Source organism: Pleurodeles waltl, chromosome 3_1, assembly GCF_031143425.1.
Source record: "Pleurodeles waltl isolate 20211129_DDA chromosome 3_1, aPleWal1.hap1.20221129, whole genome shotgun sequence".
Taxonomy (NCBI): Eukaryota; Metazoa; Chordata; class Amphibia; order Caudata; family Salamandridae; genus Pleurodeles; species Pleurodeles waltl.
In genome coordinates, this window is record NC_090440.1 from 1,686,710,948 (window position 1) to 1,686,731,003 (window position 20,056).

At 44.9% G+C, this 20,056-nt stretch overlaps 1 protein-coding gene across 4 annotated transcripts in view; it reads right to left on the reverse strand.

The window, feature by feature from the left end:
• SLC19A1 (solute carrier family 19 member 1) overlaps window positions 1-19,665 on the reverse strand; it is a 136,912-nt gene extending 117,247 nt beyond the window's left edge. For 2 of the 4 annotated variants that reach the window (XM_069225467.1, XM_069225466.1), the window contains exons 1-2: window positions 18,504-19,665; window positions 2,793-2,984 (exon numbers count right to left, since the gene is read on the reverse strand). The gene's annotated coding sequence lies outside the window, so the exon portion shown is untranslated. The remainder of the gene's footprint in view (window positions 1-2,792; window positions 2,985-18,503) is intronic. The other 2 variants (XM_069225472.1, XM_069225470.1) reach the window with 1 other exon arrangement.
• Window positions 19,666-20,056: the final 391 nt, after the last annotated feature.

Below are 20,056 nucleotides of genomic sequence, written 5' to 3' on the forward strand. Positions count from 1 at the left end.
TCCCCTCAGTCTCCCGGTAAAAATGATATCTTACTTGTGTAGGTGGGCCAAGTGCCTGTGACAGGGAAGAGACAAAAAAACATGTCAAAAATTATGGGGAACCAAAGCGGGTCCAAAAGGGCAGTTTGCAAAAAAACGTTTTAAGGCTGACAAGCAGGGCAGATTTTATCATCGGTATAGATGCGACAATGCTGGGTGGTAGGAATTTTGTGGATTCCTGCAGATTCCGGAAAGTTCCATCACAAAAATGTGGGAAAAAATGTGTGATTTCCAGCAAAGTTGGAGGTTTGCAGGGCATAGTGGGTAAAAAAAAAATGGTGCGGGTGCATGTGAAGCACACCACTCTGGACTCAGCCAGATGTTTAGTTTTCAGATGTGTCTAGGTCTTGTGGATTTTTCTACATGGCAGCGTCCCAAAGTCCAAATAGTGCAGCCCTCACCATTCCAAGTGGGACGATTTTGAGAGTCAGCAAGCTCTCATGGCCCAAATGTAAAACCAAAACCCAAAATAATCAAATGTCCCCCTGCTTGCAGTGGGATAAGATGTTTTAGTGTGTGGGAAAGAGCTGAAAGACTGTTACCCCATTCAGTTCGGGTGGGGGCATCACCATGCCCATATTGGTTGGTAGCCACCACCCCACATTTTTTTTTTTTTTTTTTTTTTAAAGTTTCCTGGCATCTAGTAGGTTTTCTGCCCCCATCCCCCAGAGAGTGGATCAGGGGTAACTGCCCCATCTACCCACCGGTGGGCAGAACAACTTTGGCCCCATATATTTGGGGTGGGGCTATGGCCATAACCCCAACCTCTTTTTTTTTTTTATTTAAAAAAAAAAAAAAAAATCTTCCTTTGTCTCTGGTGGGTTTTCTGCCCCCCTTGGGAGCAGATAGGCCTTCCAAAAACAGGCCGGGCAGATATGGCCAACAGTAATATGCCTCCATGGGGAGCGGCTCTTGCCCAATGGGCTGCTCCCCTTATGCATACAGAAAACTCCCTGGTGTCTAGTGGGCATTTCTGCTGCACGATCGCTTTATGATCGGGCAGCAGAAATGCTGAGAGAGACATCAAAGGAAAGGAAAGGCCTTTCCTTTCCTCTGATGCCCCTCTCGCCCCTCCATGTGATTGGAGGAGAAATGCTAAAGCGTAGCTTCCATCGCGGTAGGGGCAGCCTCTGATGAGGTCAGCGTGCAATCGTCTGGGGGGGCGGGGGGGGGGGGAGAGCGATTCCTTTTCCATCCCTGCCCAGGGGAGGGGGTGCTTGGCCATCAGGGGGAGCTCTCCCCGAGGGCCCATAGCAGGACATAATGGTTGCGTCCTCAGCACCCGAGGGGTTAAACTTTCACATACGTTTTCAACTTCCATGCCCATCTGATTAATTTTAAACTTGGATTTACTTGAGTGCAATTGCTACACTCCTTGCCTTTTACTAGGCACAATGGATTATTTCCTAAATGAAATTTAGAACTGCATCTATAACAGTAATGACTTTAACAACTACTTTCTTTGACCTGCTCTTACTAGATATAGCTTTAACACCATTCTCTGTAACTTCACACATTGCAACTGTTTTTGTACAATCTTTATGATACTCAGTTAAAATTTTAGATGAATTTAAGGAATGCTCTATACTCCGAGCTATGTCCATTACTTCATCCAAAGGTGGATTTTTGCACGTTAAAATGCATTCCTGAATTCTTTTTTTGTTGTAACAATTTAAAAATAAACTGATCTCGCAAATATATATCCAAATTAGTACCAAATTCACATTTTGCAGCCAGGATTCTTAGCACTGCTAAATAACCTTCTTCAACTCATCCATTAACTGTTTTCCTTTAAAGAAGTTATGCCTCAAGCATAAGTGAAGGTTCATCAGTATATTGCTTACTCATGCATGCTAAAGCCTTTATGTACACATCCCAGGATTCATCTTCTGAAGATGCCTCAATTTGTGGTAGAATATCAAATACTTGTTGACCAGTTTCTCCAAAGTGGCTGAGAAAGTAGAGCTGTGCGACGAGTAGCACTATATCTAGTAGCATCAATAGTAACTAAGTCGTTTTTAAAGATTCTTAACCACTTTGTCCATGACATGGGTGGTTTACCTGGAGCTTTTAAGAATGGTGGCAGCTGCATAACATTGTTAGAATTGGCCATGACAAAACTAGGGAAAATACAATTTAAAAAAAATATATTTATTGATTTTATTGTATTAGTCACCGTTTATACCAGAAGGAATGTGCCTATTCTTTTTATGTAAAGTGAAGAGGTAGAGTAAATTATGAAGAGTAGAAAATGTAGAAAATACATGTTTTGACAGGCAGTTAACCAGTGTGCCGGTCACCGAAAGCTTCATAAATCAGTATAGAAATGTTGATGATGCATGGCAATATGCTGAAGAAATACAGCATACGCGTAATTAAGTTCATCTAGATGCATTCCAACGTTCAAAGATGACCGTGACGTACAGTCGGGTACTTGAATTTCGATGGGAAGTTGGGCTTGTACTGATAACGTGCTGTATAATCACATACGTTACTTCAGATGGCAAGTAGAGCTTGCACAAAGAACGTTGCGCTGACGAAACAGCAGGCGACAGTGGAGAAATCTTCTCATGCTTGAACAACAGCACTAGCGTCCACAATACCAGTAAGAATTTACCTTTGAAACCTCCACTCTGCACCTGCCGAATAAAGCTTGTATGAAAATATCAGTACAAGTTTATATTTGAACACATAATGCTTTCCAATGACTGTGCCAAGCGTGGATGAAAATGGGACAAGAAATAAAGTCTTACTTGGAAATAGTAGGTCCACCGATCAAATAGCCTTACAATGTGCTTCCACTTCCGTAAAGTTAAGTCGTAAACAGCAGAGACGTAAATAACAATCTTTCAAATCAGTGTTGGTGAGTTTGACGAAAGATGCTCCAACTCGTCGCCAAAATGATGTTGCAAACGATGAATGTAAGAACGCAGGTCACAAGCGATCTAATTAATAAAACACCAGAGGTTTATGAGAGAAAAAGGCCCACGACTGCAATAAAGCACAGCTCAACCTCACAGGGCCATAATCTGGAACCTAACAGTCCGATCTAGAATATTGCCTATTACATATCAATGACACATATACATTCTATTTAAGAGATCTACAGAAACCTGCAGTAAGAACCACAATTCCCATACTACATCCCACCTCATGGATTGCTTTCTTGTTAGCCTGGCAGGAGCATTCAAAGCTCTACTCTCGTAGCGGTAAAGGACTACTGCCCTTACCAAGAGATAAGCGGCACAAGTGCAGAGGTGGCAGCATACTGATTTGGTAATAGTAAATACAGTGAACAGGCCTTTTTACCTGTGTCACTGGAGTGGGGCCTATCAGCCACTCATGTAATGTCCCGTTGCTGTGTACTTAACTCACCCTTTGCCTACATCATGCTGTGCAGTGTGTGTGTGTGCTGTAACGTTGGTGTTCCTTTGTGTGGTACAATACATGGAAGTCCGAGGGTTCAAATGGAGGTATCCTGGATCCATGTTCAAAACCCAAGGCCCTGGAAAGGCAAGTGTTTTGTTATGTGGATTTGTTTTGTGTGACTAATCGCCCATGACGGAATCCAGGGACTGGAGAAGACACATAGGAGTAGGACTGAAAGTGTTGGGAGTCAGCCCGGATGAGTTAGTCAAAGACCCAGGTCTTCAGCTTCTTGCAGAATAAAAGATGTGAGGAGGAGGCCCTGATGTATGGTGTGCATGAGCCATCCAAGACAGGTTTGTGGATTACCTGCATACCTGAGAGCTGGGTGGGACAAATACACACACTGGAGGAAGGTGGAACCGTGGTCTTCAAAAGGGCTCTTTGATTCTGAAAAGGCCACTGGTCAGTGGGGCATGGCACACTGTCAGAGAGATGATGGAGCTGATAAAGAAAGCACTGCAGAGACAGGGAATCACAAAGAGGATGGCTGGGGCCTTTGTAACCTTTTATAAGGCATTATTCAGTGAGGCTGGCATCTAGGTGTGATACTCTAAATCACTCCCTTGGCCTGTGTTATGGAGCTATTGAGACTGGATATGTTCATACTGTGAGTGACTGCTCCCTGGACAAAGGACTCGACAGAGGAGAGGGTACTTCAACAGGAAGCAATACCCACAGCACAAATTTCAAAGATTGGGACACTAAATAGCATTTGTCTCAGGAAACAGAATATAAACAGGGGAGCTTGAGGCCCTACAATTGTCAAACTGTAGCTGTACATCAGTGTGGAGAAGCTCAGCATGGCTTTTGCCTTTTGTGATCAGGACTAGGGACCAAGGTCTGCTAGTCTCCATGCCAGGTGAGGGGACATCACACAGTAGAATCAAGACCACTTGCCCTGGAGCACCAGCATCTCTCTTAATGACTTCTGAGACAAGAGGATCCTGTGAGGAGGAGTGCAATGCTTGGAAGGAGTAAGGTCCAATGGAGAGCCTGTTGAGCGGACCTCTTAAGTGAAGAGTGAAAGTAATACGATCAGGACCACAGCACCGATCAGACAGTGTGCTGCTCGAGTGGACCATTGTACTGATGAGGCCATCTGCCTATGTGCCGCTCAACTCAGCAACCCTGTATGCCAAGTTGGCCCATCTTGAAGATTCAGGGTCATGTCCATGGTGCATCGCTGTGACTGGGGAGCGCTGTCGTCCTGTGCAACACTGTGACCTGAAAGGCCTGTCACACTGTGCAGCACTGTTCGCAAACCCCCACCAGGTAGGAGCAGTAGTGAAGAGAGATGGCCCCTGTGGCATACAAAAGTAAAGGGTAGTGACCAGTGTAACTAGAGCATCTACTTTGCCATTGGCAACAAGAAGTCACCCAAGATCTGCCGCAGAATCAGGAGGACTTGCCTCACTACCGGAAGAGTGCCATGGAAATCCAGCCGCCTTGCCTGCAGCAATGAGACTACGCTCATCGCCTATATAATACCTTGTTGTCTGGTTCTATGTTCCATTTGGTTGATTTGTTTGTTCACCGATATAAAAGTTGCCAATTATTAATCAGCTCAGCATATTCATCTGGAAGCAATTGCCCCTTCCCAGAATAAAATTCTATATACAGATTACCTAACAAACACCAAAAAGTGGGAAAGGATTAGATGGAATGAGGTCAGAAAGAGCAAACCTTCATAGTGGGTTGGCCTCCATGAGATGCAACTGACCCCGATTTCTGAACAGGACTTAAACTTTTCAAATTTTCATGTTCTTTGAGGGGAAACCATAAGTTCACTTTTGTTATGCAAGAATCAAATTTGTAAATTCAAAGGCAAGGAGTAATATTGCCACTGTTAGATCTTGTTATTCTCCCAGAGCCCACTTAGAAAGGAAAAGAATTCATAGAGCAAGCGAAAGATGAAGAAACTACTCTAGAATGAGGTAGTTAAATAGGTAGTACAACAGGAAGTAAAATGAGAAGTTTCTGCTCTTAAGAAACCGTCAAAATAACTGCTATGCAAACTAAAACAGTCCCAGATTGATAAACAATGGATACAAATTAGACATCTGTAAAAAGCAAAAACACAAGATAATTTTGGTAAGCCATAGACATTTTGGATAGGGGAAGCAGGTTCAAATGTATATATAAAAATCATTTGGTCTGACTACATATTGAATGTTTACGTGGATCCTAGTTATCAACCAGTCTCAACAGCAAGTGGGCCTGGTGTTGGTAGCGACTGTTTGTATACGCTCAGACTGTTACAGTGCGTGGGGAGGGAGGTTTTGGCTCAATGGACAAAAACCTTGGTGCAAAGGTGTGGGTAGAATCCCCAAATCATCCTCCAGAACCAGCAGAAATCATAACCAAGGGAAATGACCATGTCCTGCTAATCATGAAACTAGGTAGAGAACAATGAGAATATGTACCAGCGGATAAACATTTGCGAGAATTATGATACTTGTCTCTTTACAGCTCATACGACGAGGTGTCTGTGGGCTAGCTGTTCTATGTGGACTCTCTTCGGGCGTGGGCGGTCGGGAGGGACCGAAAGCCCCCAGCTCCAAAATGATTGATCAACCATGCCGATTGACACCTTTACTGCACTTGACTGAAAATGTTTTGACTCATCTGGCACAAGTCATACTTAATAGGTCTGTCTTTTGTATGACTCAGATGCTAAGTAAGGTGGATGTCCTTGCCACCTGTTTGGTGTCTATCCCAACTCCTGCCAAGGTTTTACTGCAAATACTTAATGCTAGCAACAAAGATGGAGCAGTTCAAGAAAGTGAAGTGTCATCTCATTTTAATCCCTATGAATATTGTAGGTTTTGCCAAGAGGTAACAGATAAAAAAATGGACAATTTGACCCAGGTGATTACTTACAATATTACCATTGGTGATGTTTGTTACAACTTAACTTGTGACTCTCACAAAAATCGGAAAATGTGCACAAGTGCGCCTAGAGGCAACAACGGGGTCTCCTCAAGAGATCCAGTGGGAATAACAAATACTGTGTCAGCACAGAAACGATAACCATTGTCAGAATATGGATAATAGCATGTCTTGTCTCCACATTGTGACTGCTACTAGTCACATCAAGCATGTCAAACTACCAGTGGGATGGCTGTTCTTGTGGAAATACCACTTTTACATCCATTCCTGCTAATAGAACTCGTGGACCTTTATACGATTAGGACTCATCATGTTTCCATTTTATTCATACTCGCAATCCAAGGGAACTAGTTGAATAAAGCGAAAACCGTAACTCTGAAATTCAATTATCTAAATCAAAATATATGAGCTTAAGCATTTCTACAGTAGGAGTTCCAGGATTAGCTGTTTATAATACTAGAGTTATCAACAAGTTAGCATGTTTAATGGTTAAGAACGTCACTCATACCTCCATGGTCTCAGCTGTGTTATTGCTAGATATACGAGGTACTAGAAAAGTTACATTGCAAAACAGGTCCGCCAATGACTATTTACTGTTAAAGCACTATCATGGTTGCTCAGAATTCGATGGCATGTGCAGTTTTAAATTATCAGACCATTCTAAATCCATTTAGTCTCATATTGACACCGTACATGAACTGGTAAAAGGAGCAAAACAAGATGTGAAGCAATGATGGTCGTGCAGGTTATTTAAATGGATACCTTATTTTGGGCAATTACACAATATTTTAGGTGGGACACTTGTGGTGATTTGTATTATAATCATGCTACGTTGCTGGTTACAATGAATACCTAAATTATTTACAATGTTTAAACCGAAAAGGGTTACTTCTAAACTGGTAAGTTATGGAAGTCACTGGTCAAAGGGTGGAGTGTAATGCTATTTGTATTTAACTACCAACTCCATCTTGACCACCAACTCCCTTTTGTGCTTAGCTTAGTTTCAAAGGCTGTCACATTGGTGGCACAGGTTTTTTTCCACAGCTTGTTAACGTGTTTTCACTTTTCTCACCAGGGAAGGGAACATAGTATGGTGGATAAAACACTGAAAAGAGTGCACAATGATGTGAAATGAGAATGTTTATGGCAGAGAAGGGTACAGCTCGGTCTTGGAAAGTCACCTTGGGACCTGGCCAATCTCTTGCGTGTTTTTTCAACACTGACCAAGTACAGCCAACGCGTGCATTTCACAAATTACTCGATAGGAGGGAGATTTCTAGAGCCTTCCTCTTAAGTTTGTTTAAGGTAGATAAGGTGGGGAACCTTGACACTGAGGTAGAAGGAACTCATGCCTGTGGGTGGATTCATTGCCCAAGAAGATCAGAGTCCCACTGGGGAAATTCCTCCTTTCTCAGCTATTCCAGGTTCCACAGCTTGACACTGGAAGACAAGCATGATATTGGAGTCGATCTCCATGGTGATGCATTTTTAATTCTTAATATCTAGCTTTACCGTGTGCATACATAAATAAATGTAGTCACTGCATATATATTCATTTTTGATATATTGCATTTTCTTTGATTATTATTATTATCCAATTGCTGTGTTTATTTTAGCTGCAAGTGAGTTGCTGCATTCAAATTATAGGCTCACATTATTCTTTTCTTATATTTCTATTTGAAACCTCGGAAGTGTCTTAATACATTCATTACTCGGACTAAGAGTGCTGCATTCTTCAGCTTCGTTCTCTCTCAGTCTGAAGCACAACAGAACAGGTCCGCAGTCAATTTATATTATATATATATATATATATATATATATATATATATATATATATATAGCAACTGTTGTTTGCTGACCTTAGTTTAATACCTTTACACAAGTATCCTAGAGATAACATTTCTAAAGATTGGGGATATTCAACAGCAGCCTGACATCTGTGAATCTTCTAAGTAGTATTACCACTATGAGCTTGGAAATATACTATACTCCTAGCTAAGGGCTGGTTCCCCCCTCGTAAGCAATTGCCAAATGTCTTAGTTTCATATTAGTAGATGTTTCTTTCGTTGTTCTTTGGTCGAATGTGAAGTTCCTTTGGACCTGGTATTAGGGGTATTTTCCTATCAGAGTTGTCCTAGTTACTCTGCCTGCCATGCACCCCCCTTTACTCCCCACCCCAACATGGCCTACATACACGAATATATTATATATCATGCAGATTATCCATGGTTGGGAATTCATTGGATCATCACATTTCAGAAACACTTTTTCAGACCATAATCCACCAGAGGTTGTGTTGCCTTGGGGTAGGATACCAACACCTACACCAACATGGCAGAAACAGCCCGCTCTGCTTGAAGATGAGGTATTCTATGACACTCTAGGTAACGCAATTGACTCATACTTTGCAGCAATTGCAGCTCGCGGGAGGGAAAAGGGGCAGCGCGTGGTAGGGGAACAAACCAATGTAAAAAAAAAATTCCTTCTCTCGCTGCTCTGTTCCTTCACTGCAGGACTACAGGCACAAGCTCCCAGTCTGCCCTGCGTCAAATCCTAATGCTGCTTTAATGCAGCTGGCAACTTGAAAGCAGCATTAGGATGGGACGGAGTGCCTAGTCAGGGTGCTCCAAGGCAGTGTGAGAGTCTCTGCCTGCTCTTTCCCACCCGGCAACACATTGCCGGGTTGGAGAGAGCCAACTGCGCATGTATGTTTGGACGGCCCGAGACTGCCATCCAAAATAGCATGCGCACTGAGAGGGAGTGCTCCGCACTCCCTCTCTGTCCCTGTTACACCCCATGGTCGAACCCCTTTCACAGTAAAACCACAATAAACGTAGTTTATTATGGTCTTACTATAAACGTTTTGCAGCTGCTGCTGGTGGGCCACGGCCATAGCGGAGGAGCCGCCCCTGCTTTGCAGTCAATGAGGGAACAGCTTCCACACCACTTGCTGAGTGGGAAGCTTTTAACCTCTTTGGTACCCAAGACGAGCTGGTCTTACCCTCGGCCATGGCACTCCGGTGCCGAGGACGAGTTCAGCTTGTCCTGCTATGGGCCCCGCAGGGGTGGGAGGCTGAGGGGGGGCGGACAGGGGGGAGGGAAGCGCTAGCGCTCCCCCAATGGCCAAGCACCCCCCTCCCCTGGGCAGGGATGGAAGGGGAATAGCTTCCCCTTCCACCCCCACCCCTCCACAATTGGCCTCCCATGGCATCCGAGCGCACAATTGCACGCGCTGATGTCATTAGAGGCTTCCCCCACCACGCTGGAAGCTCAGCTTCCAGCGCGATTGGAGAAGAAATGCAGAGCATTTCATTTCTCCTCCAATCACGTGGAGGGGGCGAGAGAGACATGAAAGGAAAGGAAAAGTCTTTCCTTTCATGTCTCTCTCTGCATTTCTGCTGCCCGATCAGAATTTAATCTGGTAGCAGAAATGCCCACTAGACACCAGGGGAATATCGGCTAGGCACCAGGATTTTTTTTTGTGCCAATTTCAAGCAAGGGGATCGACCCCTTAGACAAGGGACGCTCCCCTGGGGGGGGGCAGACTAGCCTATTTTTGGAATGCCCATCTGCCCCCAACAGGGGCAGAACGACCTTTTTTTACCCCCAAAAACCTTCATACCCCCAACTAAATTAATGGGGCCAAAGTTGTTCTGCCCACCTGTGGGGAGATGGGGCAATTACCCCAAATCCACTCCCCAGGGGGTTTGGGGGGGGGGGGGGCAGAAAACCTACTAGATGCCAAGGAATAAAGAAATAGAAAATAGTGAGGTGGTGGCTACCAACCAGTATGGGCATGGTTATTCCCCCACCCCAAATGAAGTGGGTAACAGTCTTTGAGCATTCCCCCACCCGCACACAAACATATTATCCCACGGCAAGCAAGAGGACATTTCATTATTTTGGGTTTTGGTTTTACATTTGGGCCATGAGAGTTTGGCTAGCTCTCAAAATCGTCCCACTTGGAATGGTGAGGGCTGCACTTTTTGGACTTTGGGACGCTGCCGTGCAGAAAATTCCACAAGACCTAGACACATCTGAATACTAAACATCTGGTGGTGTGCTTCACATGCACCCCGCACCATTTTCTTACCCACAATACCCTGCAAACCTCTAACTTTGCTGGAAATCACACATTTTTCCCACATTTTTGTGATGGAACCTTCCGGAATCTGCAATAATCCACAAAATTCCTACCATCCAGCATTGTCGCATCTATACCGATAAAAATTCTGCTCCACTTGTCAGCCTAAACGTGTTTTTTTTCAAACTGCCCTTTTGGATCTGCTTTGGTTCCCCTCAATTTCGACATGTTTTTGGCACTTCCCTGTCACATGCACTTGGCCCACTTACACAAGTGCGGTATCATTTTTACCGGGAGACTGAGGGGAACGTTTGGTGGTAGGAATTTTGACCCGGTGCGGTGATCCCACACAGAAATGTAGGCAAAATGCGATTTTGTTTTTAGCTAAATTTGAGGTTTGCGGAGGATTTTGGGTAAGAAAACACTGCGGGGGATCTTCGCCAGTCATATCTCCCTGGACTCCCTCAGGTGTCTAGTTTTCAGAAATGTTTGGGTTTGGTAGGCGTCCCTTTATGGCTGCTGATCCCAGGAATAAAGACGCAGGTGCCATCCCTTACCCCCCAGAAAAACAGGTAGTTTTGATTTGATAATTTTGATGTGTCCACAGTGTTTTGGGGCATTTCCTTTCGCGGGCATTAGGCCTACCCACACAAGTGAGGTACCATTTTTATCGGAATACTTGGGGGGATGCTGGGTGGAAGGAATTTTATTGGCTTCTCTCAGATTCCAGAACTTTCTGTCACCGAAATGTGAGGAAAAGGTGTTTTTTTGGCCAATTTTTGAGGTTTGCAAATGATTCTGGGTAACGGAACCTGGTGAGAGCCCCACAAGTCACCCCATCCCGGATTTCCCTAGGTGTCTAATTTTGAAAAAATGCACAGGTTTGGTGGGTTTCCCCAAGTGCCACCTGAGCTAGGGGCCAAAATCCACAGCTAGGAACTTTGCAAAAAAACAGCTCTGTTTTCTTTGGTGTGATGTGCGCATGTTGTGTTTTGGGGCATATCCTGTCACGAGCACTAGGCCTACCCACACAAGTGAGGTACCATTTTTATCGGGAGACTTGGGGGAACGCTGGGTGGAAGGAAGTTTGTGGCTCCTCTCAGATTCCAAAACTTTGTCACTGAAATGTGAGGAGAAAGTGTTTTTTGGCCAAATTCTGGGTAACAGAACCTGGTGAGAGCCCCACAAGTCACCCCATCTTGGATTCCCCATGGTGTCTAGTTTTCAAAAATGCACAGGTTTGGTAGGTTTTCCTAGGTGAAGGCTGAGCTAGAGATCAAAATCCACAGCTAGGCACTTTCTAAAAAACACATCCGATTTCAATGTAAAAATGTGATGTGTCCATGTTGTGTTTCCTGTCGTGGGTATTAGGCCTATCCATTTTTATCGGAAGACTTGGGGGAACACAGAATAGCAGAACAAGTGTTATTGCCCCTTGTCTTTCTCTACATTTTTCCTTGCAAATGTAAGACCGCGTGAAAAAAAAAGAGGTTTATTTGAGAAATGCCATGTAATTCACATGCTAGTATGGGGAACCCAGAATTCAGAAATGTGCAAATAACCACTGCTTCTCAACACCTTATCATGTGCCCATTTTGGAAATACAAAGTTTTTCTTGATACCTATTTTTCATTCTTTATATTTCAGCAAATGAATTGCTGTATACCTGGTATAGAATGAAAACCCATTGCAAGGTGCAGCTCATTTAATGGCTTTGGGCACCTAGGGTTTTTAATGAACCTACAAGCCCTATATTTCCCCCATAGCCAGAAGAGTCCAGCAGACTTAACGGTATGTTGCTTTCAAAAATCTGACATCGCAGGACAAAGTTACAGAGTAAAACGTGAAGAAAAATAGCTATTTTTTTCCACCTCAATTTCAATAGTTTTTTATTTCAGCTGTTATTTTATGTAGAAAAACCTTGTAGGATCTACCCAAATTACCCCTTGCTGAAGTCAGAATGTTGTCTACTTTTTCAGAAATGTTTAGCTTTCCGAGATCCAGCATTGGTTTCACATCCATTTCTCTCACTAACTGGAAGGAGGCTAAAAGCACAAAAAATAGTAAATATGGGGTATGTCCCAGTAAAATGCCAAAATTGTGTTGAAAATTTGGTTTTCTGATTCAAGTCTGCCTGTTCCTAAAAGCTGGCAAGATTGTGATTTTAGCACCACAAACCCTTTGTTGATGCCATTTCAGGGGGGGGAAACACAAGCTTTCTTCTGCAGCCCTTTTTCCCCCCCATTGTTTTTAATAAAATGAAATTTTTGCTGTATTTTGGCTAATTTATTGGTCCTTCAGGGGACCCCACAAACTCTGGGTACCTCTAGAATCCCTAGGATGTTGGGGGGGAAAGGCGTGGGTAGCTTATGTGGACAAAAGGTTTTGAGGGCCTAAGCGGGAACTGCCCCAAATAGCCAAAAAAAGACCTGGCACGTGAGGGGGAAAAGTCCTGGCAGCAAAGGAGTAAAAGTAGTGATAAGGGGGGGAGTATCCATAGTTACCGCAATGGGTGCAAGGCACTCTGTTCTCCAAGAATTGCAAAATACAGAGACATGGTTAGGGTGCCTTGAACATGAAGCAGCACACCACCCTGCATGACAGGGAGACCTTCAGAATGCCACAATAGATTATGCAGAACTCCTAGAGAGGTTAAGAACCACAAATCATATCTACAGAAGATGCACACTGAGGGTGACAGGGCAGGTACATTACTAGCAAGTCTGATACATCCATCACTGTCTCCCACCCCGATACAGAGCATTACATCCTACAATAGAGTTCCAAGCACCAGTCAAGTAGTTATTTATGAGGCTTTCCGCTTGTATTCTACTGAGCTCTATAAACCCCCACCCCGCCCCACAAATTTTGTGGATAGAGATGTTTTTCTGAGTAACCTGAGACTCCCGCAGATTACTTCAACTGTCTGTAAATGGCTGGGAGCTCCCTTGTCTTCAGGCGAAATGTGTCCTGTCATAATGGAGATGGCACGCAATAAAACGCCTGGCACAGATGGTCTGCCTGTTGAATTTTGTTCTACCTTTGCCTCCCAACTGATCATGAGACTTGAGGAAATATACAACGTATCCTTAAAAGCAGGGACATTACGTTAGACCACCAAACAGGCCCTGGTCACTTCCCTGCTTGAGCTGAGACAAGCCTCAGAAGAGCTGATATCATATAGGCCACTCTCTCTCTTTTACTGAATACAAAATTCTTAGTTAATTATTAGCCCACAGACTGCTCCCCCTGCTTCAAGGTCTGATCCACGTAGATCAATGTGGATTTGTACCACCTTGGAGCACATCACTTAACATTAGAGGTTTATATCAGGTGATGGAGACTGTGCACAATGACTTCCCAGATGCCAGCTGCTTATCACTGGACCTTCCACAGGCCTTTGATTCCCTAGATTGAGACTATATGTTCACGGTTCTGCAGCTCTTCAAAATAACCCCAATTTTATTAAGTGGGTTAAATTATTATATACTAAATGTACGGCAAGGGCCATATCGGGTGCGCATATTTCCATGGAGTATACCATACATAGGGGCACACAATAGGGATGTCCTATGCCTTGTTCTGGGACACCATCCAGAACGACACGGTTCACATGGGTATGCGGACTATGCAGGTTACATGACACACATTCCATTATTTGAGCATCCAAGCATATAGATCTCCCACGGACCATGCGGACGGGAACATACTTAAGGCTATTTCAGCACTAAGAGCACAAGTGAACTTTTGGGTCAGACTACCTATATCAGTAACAGAACGATTGGCCCTTTCCAAGATGTCATGTTGCCCAAACTACTTTATTTTTTTTGTCAATCTACCAGTACCCATCCCACGGACTCACTCCTACTTGTCCTAATATGGGCCCTAGAAGACACTGAGTTAGTCTTCAAAAATTCCAACTACCGACAGACAGTGGTGGGCTTGAGCCCCGGACTTTTGAGCTTATTATCATGCAGCCCAGCTGCAATGGCTCTTCCACTGGCTGGCTGCAATACACCTACAGGAAACAGGTTACACACAACCCATGGTGAATGCTGACCGGTTATATAATCTACTGTTGCCGGGAGTGACATGTCCCTCTACACTTCCTTTACTACTCTGCAATGCTCTATTATATTGGAGAACTGCTCCCCATTCAACGTGCAGCATCTTACCTTATGCCCCAAATGTTTCCCTATGCGGTATGCCTACCCATTTAGATAGGTTCACACTGGCGAGGTTCAGAACCTGGGAGGCGGCGGGAGTAACCTCAGTTTGTGATCTATTTGAGGATGTTTGATACTGTCTTATCAAGACTTCACACAACTAAATGGCTTGCCTGGGACTCTATTCATCACATATGCTATTCTATATATGCACATATTGGTCACCAACGGGTTCTGAAACAAGCACATGTGCCTTTGCTCAAGTAGTTCATGAAATGGGGACTGGTAGACACTTAATCAAATGGCTTTATAAAGAACTGTGTTCACACTTACATATTTCACTCAGATCACCGAAAGTCCAATGGGAAACGGACCTTAACCGTGTACTCCAATATAAAGAATGGAGCTTTCTGCTGGAGTAACCCAGCTTACTACCTCGCAATACGCGGTTCAAATCCATTCAGTTTTCAATGCTCCACAGGGCATACCTCATGCCCTCAAAATTGCACAAACATTTTCCTGTGCTGACTTCCTCCGGTTCGCACTGAAGGTGCGGACCTACTACAAATGTTATGGTCATGCCCTGCACTCACTACACACTTATTGGGGGGGAGAATAAGAAAACTCTGGTGTCCCCAACGGGACGACAGCAATGGGACACGACAGAACATTGTATATTGGGACTCTACCCTAGACCCAAATCATTACTAACAGAAATGCGTTTTGTGGACCTCGCACTTCTCCTAGCCAAAAGAGAGATCACACATCAATGGAAGTCCTCACCCCACCTCCTGTGACCAGCTGGCATGATGAGGTGTGGAAATGGGTCTCGGCTGAGAGCTCCTTGCTGCAAAGAGGAGAATACAGAGGACTATGTAAGAGACCCATTCCTATGGCATGGAATACTATGCTGGAACTCTTTAAAGCACAGGGAGAAGGTAGTGATTGAATCAATACATGTAGAGAGTGACTGAATATGTAAGGGCTCCAGATTCTGATGTTCCACCTGCCCCGTCAGAGTAAGCAATGAGAATATGAGGTATGCCTTCCGTAAACAGTTTTATCAGAGGTAACCCCTTGTTTCCTTCCTTTTGCCAATAATTGTGTAATTATACTGCATGGTATGGCAGACCTGTTTGGGGAGGTGGGGGGTACGTTATATGGTATGGACATACACCATTAACACAAATAATATTTACATTGTCAACAATTGCTGGGACTACATAAACGGTATATGATAATCCTTAAAGCGCAGGTTCCCTTTGAGCAGATAAAAATTTGGAGTTTAGGGTCTCTGAACTCACAATTTAAAAATACATCTTTTAGTGAAGTTGGTTTTTAAAATGTCTGTTTGAAAATGCCACTTTTAGAAAGTAGGCATTTACTTGCTTATACCATTCTGTGACTCTGCCTGTTTGTGGATTGTCTGTCTGGTCAGTTTGACAGTTGGGCTGTTTTGCACCTTTCTAGACAGTGACACAAAAGGGGGCGTGCGTGTAGCCCGCATATCCTGATGAGCTATCTGAGCTAGAGAAGAGGGAGGAGTTGGCGTTCACACCTGAAAGGACTGTGCCTGCCCTCACACAATGCAGTCCGACCCCCTGGTGTGCGTCTGGGGCCTGGCCTGGCCAAGGAAGGATCTTGTAAACACTTGAGACTTTGCTTTGAAGTTTGCCAACTTCAAAGGCAGAACTGGGTATAAGAAGAAGACCCAAAACCCCAGACTTTTAGAATATTTCTGGAATCAAGAGTAACCTCTGCAAGGAGAACAGTTGAGGGAAGAGTACTGTCCCTTGGCTGTGCTGCTTTGCTGGACTGGCCCGCAGTTGCTGTTTCTGCCTGAAAAGAGTGCAAAGTGTGAACTTTGCTGTGTGTCCTGCTTGACAAAATTCTCTAAGGGCTTGGAGTAGAGCTTGCCTCCTGTTGAAAGTCTCAGGGATACCAAAGACTTCAGTTTCCTCGACCTGCAGCACTGGGAATTGTGTGTTTTGTGCTGTTCAAGAGGAGAAACCACTGCGACACCGCCAACAACACGGCTGGCCTGCACTGTGACCTGCTGACGCCACATGGAGTCGCGTTGCCCTGCTTCGCACCGCAACCCTGGTCTCCCCGATGCCATCATCAGACGACTTCACCGAGTCGCTGCTCGCACCGCGACCTGTGGGCCCCACACTCTGGCATCGCCTGCTCACACCGCAGCCTGGGCATCCCCGACCCCGCCGCTCCTGCTGACACTGACGCCACTGCCTGCACTGTGGCCTGTGGACACCGCTCGTGGAGGTACACGAAGCACCGTCCCGTCCCGCACCGCAGCCCCGGTCCACCGATGTCAGCACCATCGACTCCTGTGTCGTCACCAGGCATCCTGCCTGCACTGTGGCCACCGCTCGTGAGGGTCACGAAGCACCGCCCCATATCGCTGGCTTGGGTCTACCGACGACAGTGCTTCAGCAACGATGACGCTGCTGCCTGCACCGTGACCTGTGGACACGGCACCTCGCACCGCCCTGCTTCACACTGCAGCCCTGGTCTCACCCACACAGCTGGACGCCGTCACCGAGCCGCTGCCTGCACCGTGACCTGTGGGCACCGCATCATCCCGCTTCGCACCGCAGCCCCGACGCCATCCATGCCGGCACACCTGACTTCATCAGCCTGGAGTTCGATTTGCAATGTGTGTGACCTCAAGGGCCCTACGACTCCTGCACCGACCCTGGAGCCGACGCCGCTCTCCAGAGCTCACCGCGAGGATCACGATGCCCTGCACATCCAAGGTACTGTTTGCGGGTCATCCCGACATCGTAGCTGCCCCGCAATGCCTCTGCCGGTCTGAACTGTTGGTTTTGCTGATCACTACGCCGTGATAGCCCCAGGTGGAGCTACGGACTCAAGGAACTGCATTTTTTAGTAAATCTTGCAGAATTCATATTTTTATTACTGTATGTTGGATTTTTATCATATTTGGTCTTGTTTTATATAGATAAAATTTGGCTATTTTTCTAAAATTGGTGTGGTGTCCTTTTGTAGTGTTTTCACTTATTACTGTGTGTTATGTGCAAATGCTTTACACATTGCTTCTGAGATACGCCTGATTGGTCTTGCCGAGCTACCAAGTGGGTGAGCAGGGGTTATCTGAGCGGGTATCTCCCTTATCCTGACTAGAGTGAGGATCCATACTTGGACAGGGTGCAAACCGACTGCCAACTAGAGACCCCATTTCTAACAGAAACTATATAAAGCTAAATGACCTGCTAATGATACCTGTAGTCAGAGGCAGGATAAGTGCCCTACTGACCTAAAGGAATGAATAAAACAAAACTACCTAAAGGAAACTGGCCTTGGACTTCAATGATTGTAATCGAACACACTACCCAAACGGAACCTAGTGCTCATAAAAGATGGTTCAGAGCTTTAACTGTCTGCCACAGTGTAGGTAAAAGCTATAAAGTTTGAAGTTTATGTGCCATCCATTAATTTGCTTAACGTTAAAATATATTTAGATGTTTTGGGCTGCAGAAACGCGAACAGCATTACATGAAAAAGAGCAAATCCTCCCTTTGTATTAAACGGAAACCACCATTTCAATATGACCGCGATAGAAACTCTCCTCTTCCCTTTCATTATTCCAGCAATCTTTAAACTCAAACATCGGACCAGAGAAAGATGTACCGATATATTATACAGTTTTTTGCAGATGTATATAGTGCTAACTAGACCCGAATGTATTGGGACGCTTTACACCAGCAGCAATGACATTACATAAGAACATATTTATTATTTGTGGGCACTGAAATATTAAGTGATTTGCCCAGAATCACATAATGTTCTGGGCCAAGATTCGAACCAAGTTCACCGGTTTCAAAGTGGGCAAAAGCCACCCTGCGAAATACGCTTACCTCTTCTAGCACGAAAGCAGCAGAGCTAGCACTTCGCGTGATCATGGTCTTCACTTTTTGACAGGGTCTCTTCACAATGGTTTCTTAATGGCTTTCTCGGATTTGTATCTTTCACTACGATCTAAATTTTTTGTCTTCTCTCAATGTGGCACAATTTACACTGTCCTTTAGAATAGGGAGAGAACTCGTATCTTTGCTTATGTCGATGGAAAGTTAGTTTTCTTCAGTCATTTCTGTACATATTTTCCAGATGACGACGGGAGTGGGTACTCTTCTGTTTGCTGTATGTCGTCCCACAACACTTGCCTGCAGTATATACCTTTATTCTGCTTGTCTCGTCAGCGCTCTCCCTGCCAAGTGTGCAACCTATTGTGGTTTACTTTATAACTTTAAAATAGTTCTTGCTCTACCTTTACACTCCCCCCCCCCATGTCTCTTTTGCCACGTATCATAAAGTTAGGTACGCTGTCCGATAAGTTTAAATTACATTAAGTTTATCTGCGTCTCACAGACGTCTCCTCAACTGCTCCCGTAAAAAGATATGTGGCTATTCTCACGCTCTCTCTTCAATCTTTTCCGTGTCTTGGATTAAGTCACTACAGCCTTCAGTGTTTCGCAAGAGTGCTCCACCTTCAGTGCCTGTCTGTCGCACTTCGCCCCCCTCTTCATTTCTCGCTTTCTTTTCTAATTTCCCTTTACTGTCCCCTCCTCCGTGGCTGTCAGACTGGTTATACCCTACTAGTACCGCCCTAGGATATTCCACCTTGTCGCTATCTGTCTAGACTGTCGATGCGAGTCCCCTTTCTGGCAGTCCTTCCCAAATACGCACTAAGGATCTTTGAAATGCCTTGTTGTGTGCTCCTTTGCTGGCCTACCCATTATTGAGCCCCGTTTTACCCTAACCTTTTCCCTCTCTCTCTAGTGCTGCTCTCACCTTCTACTTCACCCTGACGTCTCCCGTCTGCCTCCTCACTGAAAGTGTCTCTTTAAACCTTTCCTATGGCCTTCCTCGCTACCCCTCTACCCAGCTATTTCTCTCACCCTACTGCCCTTGTTATCCTGATACAGGCCACGCACTGCACTCAGACAGCACCCGCGTGGCGCACCGGAGCTGTACCGAGAGAGAGCGCGCGGCTTTGCATACTAGACTTCCAGCATGGAAAGGGAAAACAGACACAGCCCAATGAAATAGAAATTAAAGACAGACTAGGGTTGTTTCGCTGTGCGCTAATCTATCTCCCATCTAAATCTCACTAGGGGACTCCGCCCTCTTCTGTGCTGTCCAACTTGCAATAGTTGTTTACTATTTAGACCCCCTACCAGTTTACAGAGCGATGTTTACGTTTTGGTTTCCTCGACCCTAATGGTTCGAGTTCTTTGCGCGTATGTGATCGAATTCGGCTGTTAACAGCGTCATCCTACTTGGTTGCGAGGCAGCATCTTAACTTGTTTTTATTTTTATTCATTTATTTTTGCTGCTTTTTAAAGCGCGAACATGGCCCAAGTGCATTAGATCCATGAACAAGAAGAATACTGGTATAAATCAACATAAA